Raw genomic sequence first — 7,818 nt, forward strand, 5'->3', positions numbered from 1 at the left:
TATAAAGTATCACAAGATTAAAAATACACAGTATTTGTATTTTAATACAAGTGTCCAAAAACAAACTATAATAGTTTGCAGAATACAATTAATTCTCTGCCACTAAGCATTAATTTTAAAAAAAGAGCAAAATGTTTAAGGTTTTCACTAATTTAGAAAAGTAACCCAAAGATGTAAGTAAAGTGGACGTAAACTTTGGCAGTGTTATTTCCCAACAGTCAACATAATGTGTGTGTGTGTGTGTGTGTGTGTATGTGTGTGTGTGGTCATCCATTTGTAGGTAAAGAAGCATTTCTTTCATCACATGTGTCAACTGGGGATTTTCTTCAAAATCTGTCTTACTTCTTCACCTCCGGAATCAGATTCCTCAAATGCTGGATTGTTTTGTGGTTCAAAGTTTCCTAGAGACTGGTCAGTTAACCTTTCTATCATATCTGCTATATATTGCATATGTCCTGCTAGTTATGCCAGTTCTTTATTTTCCTCTTGTAGGTGGGCAATTTCATTGTCCTTCTGTTCAATTTCTTTATGTAGTTTCTCATCTTCTTGTGGTACTTCATAAAGAGCCTTCCTCCATTTTTCTGCCACTTCTTTCCAGTACTGAGAAGAAGGGTTTTCTTTAGTCATGAGATCAAAAGCGAGAGACTCCTTCAAGGTTTTCATTTTCACTGTGTTCTGTGTCTACAGAAACCTCAGCATTAGAAGCCTTGGATGTTAGTTGGTCATTCCAAAGGTTGCTTTTAGATAAGGTCTTGATAGAAGTTGACTCATTTACTCTGCCAGCTAGAGAACCAGCTGCAGATGGCTGAATCATCTTGAGTGTTTGTCTTGGTATGAGGCTGCTATTTGTGTTGTCCAAGAAGTAATTCTTTATAGTTTTTTTGTATCCTTCTTTTGTCTGCTTCATTCTGGAGTTCATCAAAAAGCAAAATATTTTCAAAAATCAGGTTCACAGATCCCAGATTAAGATCTTATGCTAACTTCCAGTCCTTGCATCCAGAACACTGACACTTTACTCCACTGATATTGGGAAGCGTCCTGGAGTCACAGGCTTCCCAGACCCACTACAGCACCTCCAAAGGCAGGACAAGAGGCCCAGGAGCAGCAGACAGAGATGCCCCTGGTGGCACAGCGCGTGCACGCACAAACCCACCTTCGGGAAAAGCGAGAATCATTTTTCAAGGATGGTGTAAACATGGATTCCTGTTTGGGGTGGATTAACAGGATTTGGAGAGCTGTTCTGATGTTCAGATTCTATGACTTGGATCCAATGAGATAATATAGGTACAGTGTTGTTCAAACCTTAAAGTTCAGTAGAAATGCTAGCTATTATTATCATTAATTATTAACATCTATGCTGGTTTTTACTCTGGAGAGTTTAATGTCAGAAAGAAAGTTTTGTCTAGTGATAATCTAGCTGAAATTCATGTGATGAGTAGAAATGTATTTCTCTTAGAGATGGAAATGGATGAAACATTTTAGTTTAGCTTTAGATAATGATGAGAGATCATCAGGAAATGAGAGAATTGAGGGGAAACCTTTCTTTTCCAAACCAGCTATGTGCTGAGACCTATCTTTGTGCTAAGTAGATCCTTTAGTTTGATAAGCTGGAATAATTTCCCACCTACTTACTCCTAGGTTTCTGGGACAATAAAAATGTTGATAACTTTTGTGAATATTTGCTTTTGCATCATTTCATGGCCTATTAATAATTGAAAGCAGACAGGAGGAAGCACAGTGGGAAGAGACTGTTTACTTTTGGGCCAACGGGCAAGAGCAGCTAACACTGCTTTCATGTATGTGGAAGCCTATCAGAGTGATGCTTGTACCACACCTGGAGTTAGTGACAATCACTATCCAGGAGGTTTGTAAACTCCAAAGCAAGGCTAGGATTATGGGAAGCTTCAAGCCAGTTTATGAGTCTGCAATTTAGATAAATCAGTCAACAATATTTACTGAGAGGCTACTGTGCCAAGCTTTCAGGGGAAGAAGGGATAAAGGGAAAAATAAACACTGTCCCTGCCCTGAAGGAGCTTACTTTCAGTTAAGGAGACAGGACAAACGTAGGAGAAAAGTAAAAACAGCAGACATCAAATAAATACATGCTTAATGAGTAGCAGATGATTCATATAAATCTCTGAAGTTCTAGCCATCCCGGTATTCTCAGCCTTTGTTTTGTAGCTCCTTTGGGATGTTTCCAGCTATCTCAAGAAGTATCACAAAATCCCTAGCAATTGTCAAAACACAATTAATTTCAATTTACTATAATTTAGTAGATTGAGCATTTTGAGGATGGGAGTGATAATGCCAAAAAATTAAAGAAACAATAGTTATGAGTTTACAAAGACTGGAGTTATCTTTCACTCATTGGGGTACTGTTCTATCACTATCCCCTTTTTTGAGATTTCCTATTTTGTATAGACTGGAAGTGTCCCAATCACTCTGCACTTGGCTAATCTACCCTAATTTAGGCACACTAGTGTCCCTTTGCTCTCAGGGGGCTCATCATATTGGTGTAACACTTAGTGTGGACACCTAATCAGCTTTAGCCCTTCTTCAGATCTGAAATCTTGAGACAAGGGATCGACTAGCCTGCATTTAGCCCAGCAGCAGGGATTACAAGTGTATTCAACCATGCCTAGTCTATTTCCAGTTTTGTTGGTTATATTGCCTGTGTGACCTAGGAAAAGTTAAGTGGGTCATTCCTTAGTTTTTACCATGGAATATAGTTGTTTAGCTGTTTAGGTATCTCTGTGCTTAGCAAAAGATACTTTTACTGCAGTTTTCTTTTAGAAATTGTGAGCTGATCCTTTAGTTAGTGCAGGTAAATTGAGAGAAGTGTAATGAAATATTTTCTCTTCCACAAATCAATTATCATTAATCAAGCACCTACTGTGTGCCAGGCACTGCGTATTTGGGTATATGGCTGTCAGAATGTTACATCTGAGCTCACCTAAGAACTCTGGAGTTGTGATTTATAGTAGGGAAAAAATCGGTTTTCATTTGCAACTTTTTTGTGCATTTTTTTCTGAGACAGGCTAGGAAAAAAATGCAGCAAGTAATACTTACAGGTATGATATGCTTTTGTAAAACTTTGGCTAGGAAGCAAACACACACACACACACACAATCTGTGGATAGTCATTAAGACAGTTCTTAGTTTTTCCCAGCAGGATTTTGCAAGCCCTGCTTGTATATCCTGTTGCTGTATGTCTTCCAAGGATTTGTACACCTTTTTATGGCCTGAGGACTTTAATAGCAAGGTAGGGTTCTTAAGGCGTACTCTGGGGTCATCCAGTTTAGTTACTACTCAGGGCGGGTGGCACATTAGCATTTCATAACGAACTGCACCTTTGTGCCAACTGTCAAAAAGGACAACCTAAACAATGCTTTCTTACCTTGTTTTGAGTATGTCAGCAAATGAAACCTGAACCTTTTTGAAAGAGAATCCCAAGTGATAACAACATCCTTGATCAACGTGGGGCATTGTGGTGCAATCTTTCTATCTCTGTTTGGGGAAACACACAGTCTACGGGCCAGTATTTTGTTCATGGCATTTGGAGCCAGTGCGCTCATCTATGAAATCGTTCTGTTCTCTGCAGGCTTCAACTTGTTGGGAGAAGTCAAGAACTTCCTCTAACGACTAACTCCTCGTGTTTGCTTCATCCCTTGCTGCTCCAAGATTTAAGAGGGCAAGTTTCCTAGGAGAGAGGGACTTAAATTTAATTTAGATCCCTCCTTAACTTTCTAACACTGTTAATGTTCACACTGTCGTGGGTTTGGTGTTGTTTTCACTTTTTGTGTGGACCATTGGATGCCATTTAAAGGCTCAGAGTCCCTAAAACACTGGAGATATGTGAACACTGGAATTTTTATAGATTTGGCTTAGAAAACCCTCCAAAATGCAGAGCTCAAGATTCTGATCCCCTCTTTATAACTGTTTATGCAGGACATCAGGTTGTCCCCAAAGTGCACTCTGAAGGCAGCAGGGCTATATATATATATATATATATATATATATATATATATATATATATATATACATATATATTATACACACACACACATATGTGTGTGTATAGTATTTATGGAGCATTCTATAATTTTGAAACTGACACCTATAGCTAGAATACCACTGTCTTTGAACAACTAAATATAAATATATCATGCAGAAGGTGGCAGAAAAGCACATAGTTGGTGTGATCAGTTTTCAATGTGTAATCAGTGAGGAACTCTGAAGAGGAACAGGAGTAAAAGATATCATTAAAGAATTATATGGCAGAAAGAAAGATTGGTCATGTGGTGAGATGGAGGGATGATAGAGAAGGTTAAGGAAGTCAAACCAAGTAAATAAGCATTGATTACATGCCTACTATGGGCCAACCACTTTTCTAAGCATAGGGGATACAAGGAAAGAAAAAATCAGGCAAAAGACCCCTGGAAGTGTCAGAACCATTCACTACTAGAACTGACCTGCACCATTTTTTCCTGCCTTGGCTAGTTTACCCTACCTTAGGCAGACTCAAGAAGTTTATAATCCAATAAGGGAGACAATGTGAAAAGTACTATGTATGGGCAAGATGTATACAGGATAAGCTCAGAATATTAAGGAGGGCCAGGTAATGCTTCTTATAAAATGTTATATTTTAGCTGAGACTTGAGGGAAGACAGTGGGGTGGCTCACAAGTGGGAAAGGAACAAGCATTTATTAAGCACCTATCAGATACCAGACAATGTGCTAAATGCTTTACAAATATCATCTACCTCCCCAAGAGGGAAAGATTTTCAGGTATATGGGACAGCCCATGAAAATAGAGATCAATGTTATTGGATCTCAGAATTCAAGGAAAGGAGTAATGTGTTAAAAGATGGGAAAGTTAGCCAGATTATGAAGGGTTTTAAAAGTCAAACAATATTTTCTCATTCATGCATATCTATGTTTGCTCTTGCTAGAATGTTGATCTGAGCTCACCTCAGAACTTTTTAAATATTTCATTCTATAGGTAATAGAAAGACTCTAAAGTTTATAGGATGGGGGGAGGGGGCATGGTCAGATCTGTACTTTAGGGAGGTTACTCTATTAGCTGAGTGGAAGATGGAGTGAAGGGTGGAGAGGCTTGAGACCAGGAAGCTTCTTGCATATTGGTTGGACCTGCTGTGGTGAACTTTTGGAATGATATGAATGAGAGTCATATAGGAAGGATTGGCAGGGATGGGCTGGGATCTGCATTACTGGAGGAATTAAAGATCCACTTGAAAATTTATGGATGACATTATTGTTTAAAAATCATACAATTATTATATAATGATGGCATATAATATGTAATAACATCTTTATTATTATACAAATCCATGTACCTGTGATTAATTTGGTCAAGAGTTATTTTTATTTTTCTCAGAGAGATTAAAATGATTTATCATATCATAGATTTAGAGCTGGAAGAGGCATTTGGGGTCATCTAGTCCAATCTTTTTCTTTTGAAGATGAAGAAACACAAGCCTTGTGAGGTTAAATTTATTTCTCAAGGTCACCCAGGTATGTTAGTGGCAAAGTTGGGATTTGAACATCGAGACTCTGACTCTCATTCCATCACTTTTTCCACTGTACCATAACTTGGCCAAGATCTCACAGCTCTTAAAAAATACCAAGTAACAACTTTTGACAGGTTTTTTTTTTCCTTCCAAACTCTGCCCTCCTCCTACTAGTTTTGGCCCTGCTCACTTTCCATTTCTTGTTCTTTTTTTTTTTTTGCCTTTTTTTTGGAGGACAATTGGGGTTAAGTGACTTGCCCAGGGTCACACAGCTAGTTTTTGTGGTAAGTGTCTAAGGCCACATGTGAGCTCAGGTCCTCCTGACTCCAGGGCCAGTGCTCTATTCACTGTACCACCTATCTGCCCTTCTTGTTCTCTTTTATCCTCCACTGCAGATCAGAAGAACCAGGATGCTTTATATTGCCTTTTGTTGTGAGACCCAATGAACACTCCAACAAAGAATGTTTCTCCCCTCAGTGATTTGTCACTATCTTCACTTCACAGGAAACTTCAAGCTAACAGGGGCAATTCTTAAAGTTTTCTTTTTGCCTCCTACAGAATCATCCATTTCTTCTTAGTTAAGCAGAATGTAAGCTCCATGAGGGCAGAAACTACTTATTTTTTGTTCTGGTATACATAGGTCATGGCGCAGTGCTTTGCACATATGAGTCACTTAAATGTTGATCTGAAATATTAGCTCTAGAAGAGACTTTAAGGGTCAATGGATGCATCTTAAAGATGGAACACTGAGGCCCAGAGAGATTAAGGCACTTTCTCAAGATCCTATAATTAGTGGCAAAGTGAGAACCAAGAGGTCTCCTGAATGCCAAGTGGTGCTCAATCCCTTTTCATGAACTGTCTTTCCTTTTCTTTGACTTCTACTTGTGTCTTATTTGTTGTTCAGGCTCTTCCTTCATGTTTACTATTTTCCCCCCTATCTACATCATCTAGGTCTTTGGCTCACTATTTACTCCTAAGCCACCATCCTTTGTATTATTTAGATCTCTCTTACTGCCCTAGTCCTTCCTTTGACCATTTTAGATAGGTGTCTTATGGACAAAGACTTTGCGTTTAGGACACTTCGCACATTAAAAAAAAATTACTCATTAAAAGTAAAGAATTGGATTGTCATCAGTGGAGAGTGGGTAGAGATGTTTGGATCTGGAACTCTTTTTTGAAGGATGAAGTCTGAAGGACATTGATGGTGGAACCAAGATTAATTAGGATGGATTGAGTTATTTTCATTTCATGTATTTGAAGCAAGAGATGTGGAGTGGTAGAATTAGAGTCAGCACCCGAATCATAAAGATATGGGTTCAAGTGTGGCCTTTTGACACATACTGGATATGGGACTCCAATCAAGTCATTTAACATCTCAGTGCCCAAGCAATTCCCTGAAACTATAGGATGTAAAGCAATTGCCCATCTACATCAAAGGAGGATGTTTACTCATGTGAATTCTACACTTAGATGAAATAACAGATGCAAATATCTGTCTATCTATCTAATGTATCCATCCATTCATCTCTCCATATGTCTGTCTATCTATCTATCTGTCTGTCTGTGTCTGTCTGTCTGTCTATCCGTCCATCCATCCATCCATCCATCCACCCACCCACCCACTCATCCATCCATCCATCCATCCATCCATCCATCCATCCATCCATCCATCCATCCATCCATCTATCTATCACCTACCTACACACACACACATTTAAAGCAGTTTTCCCCAAACTAATTTGGTCAAACCTTTATGTTTTGAGATATGTTGATGGAATTGTAAATGTTGGTTCAGATAGGTCTGAGCATGTGAAATACCCCAGGAATAAAGTACTATACTGCCCATTTTGGATCAAAACACAGAAAATCAAGCACATTTCACTGCCCCACCCCCTGTAAATCATTACATGTATCCAGTATTTTGATACATATGTATGCAGCATAAAGCTACACATGTATACATATGTAGTTTTCTATTTAATGTTTTAGTGGGAAATATCATTAGAAAATTTCTCATGGAATCTCTCTGTGTAATGTCAGGGTTAACAATTTGGGAAACTGATTTGGAGTAGGAATACTGTGAACTCTACATGTGAGTTGATGCATAATATCAGCATCAATAGACTAGCCCCTCTTTTTTTTCCCTACCCAAACTACAGCCCTGGGGCTCTGCATACCTGGAAGAGAGACGGATTAGAATGTAGCAATACAGAAATGAGCAATTGGACTTGATAAGCAAACCTCTCACCTTCTCCTACCCTTGACCAAACTCCCATGTCCTGGCAAG

The 7,818-nt window shown here is 38.7% G+C and overlaps 1 pseudogene; it reads right to left on the reverse strand.

Moving 5' to 3' along the window:
* Positions 1-251: 251 nt before the first annotated feature.
* LOC138141787 (geminin pseudogene) lies at positions 252-2,631 on the reverse strand (annotated as a pseudogene).
* Between the last annotated feature and the right edge of the window lie 5,187 nt (positions 2,632-7,818).

This window comes from Petaurus breviceps, unplaced genomic scaffold (genome assembly GCF_028583685.1).
Source record: "Petaurus breviceps papuanus isolate PSGF00001 unplaced genomic scaffold, PetGlider_PUasm1.0 90491, whole genome shotgun sequence".
Lineage (NCBI taxonomy): Eukaryota > Metazoa > Chordata > Mammalia > Diprotodontia > Petauridae > Petaurus > Petaurus breviceps.